The sequence below is a fragment of the Parus major genome, chromosome 1, assembly GCF_001522545.3.
Source record: "Parus major isolate Abel chromosome 1, Parus_major1.1, whole genome shotgun sequence".
In the NCBI taxonomy this organism is placed as follows: Eukaryota; Metazoa; Chordata; class Aves; order Passeriformes; family Paridae; genus Parus; species Parus major.
The window spans coordinates 1,098,756-1,100,210 of record NC_031768.1 but is presented as its reverse complement, the minus strand read 5'-3'; the positions used below and the strand labels follow the sequence as shown (position 1 = coordinate 1,100,210).

General features: G+C 50.2%; 1 protein-coding gene across 2 annotated transcripts in view; it reads left to right on the top strand.

The window, feature by feature from the left end:
* LOC107200385 (trifunctional purine biosynthetic protein adenosine-3-like) overlaps positions 1–1,455 on the top strand; it is a 25,121-nt gene that overhangs the window by 10,821 nt on the left and 12,845 nt on the right. The gene's annotated exons all lie outside the window — the stretch shown is intronic.

Genomic DNA, 1,455 nt, shown 5'->3' with positions numbered 1-1,455 from the left:
GCATTCAATATTCATTTAGATGTCAATACCATTTGGATATTGGATATCAATATTCAGGATTCATAGAGGCATTCAATATTAATTTAGCTGTCAATACCATTTGGATATTGGATATTGACATTGAGGATTCATACAGGCATTCAATATTCATTTCCCCTGTTCCACTGCTCCTGGTTCAGGCTCTCATGAAGATGTTTAAGATGTTTAAAAGCAGAGGGAACCATTGCAGAACCATTTCCTTCCTGCTCTCCTGCCCTGCCAGTCCCACCCTCTCCCCTGAGCCCATCCCAGCTCCTCAGCCCCTGCCCAGGGCTCCCGAATTTTGGCAGCTCCCTGGGGACCCTCCATGGCCCAGGGACAAGGTCGTGCTCAGGTGCCTGTTCCTGGCAGGGTTTCTCACCCCCTGCTTGTTAATCACAAACAAATCAGTGAAACTAATGGAATTCAATCCATTCTTTTGGTATTATCTTCCACTTCAGAGTTTCATGGGGTTTATTTGTTTTTATTCTCTTTTCTCATTGAGTCCCACATTTTCAGATGACTCTCCCAAGGATGCCCAGGGTGGGGTTGTCTGGGTGTCCAGTGCAGATCCAGGGCTTGGACTGGATGATCTTTGTGTGTCCTCCCAGCTCAGCATACTCTGTGATTCTCTGGTTTTAATGGCTTGACAAACTTTTTATTCTGCAGTATTCCTTAAAACAGGATTCAGAGGGGTTTGATTTCCACTGCAGCAGGGTCAGAGGGAGGAATCCCTTGAGCCTGTAGCAAGGAGAAAACTGTGCTTGGTTCTCGTTTTCCCAGGTGATGGCAGCAGTTCCTCCTATTCCCTTATCCTTCCCTCAAAACAGGAATCTATAAAACCTCCAAACCTTGAACAGTTTTGCTTCCCTGTGACAGAGCAGCCCGTGTTTGTGGAGCAGCAGTTCCAGTGCTGTAGGGAATTGTGTGGAGTGGGCAGGGTGGAATAGTGGGGGAGTGCTGAGGTAACATCAGCACTGATGCTTTAATGTCAGGGAGATGGAGAATCCAGGCAGGAAATGGCTGTGGATTGTGATTTCCTGCAGGAAAGCCCTGCACAAATTCCCCACAGTTCCCAGAGAGAGCACAACTTTCCTGGGGCAGAGCAGGGATGTGTCCTGGGGTGGCTCCTGGATCCCGTATTTCTGTTCCTGTGGGATTTCTTTCTTTACATTTGGGGTGTCCCAGATGTGGGCATGTAGGAGAGCCCAGAGGAGGCTCCAGGATGAGCAGAGGGATGGAGCAGCTCTGCTGGCAGGAAAGACTGGCCCAGCTGCCATTGTTCAGCCTGGCCAGGAGAAGCTTTGGGCTGAGCTCAGGGTGGCCTTGCAGGGCCTGAAGGAGCCCCAGGAAAGCTGGAGAGAGACAATTGCCAAGGGCTGCAGGGCCAGGAGCCAGGGAATGGCTGCCAGGGGCAGAGGGCAGGGCTGGATCTTG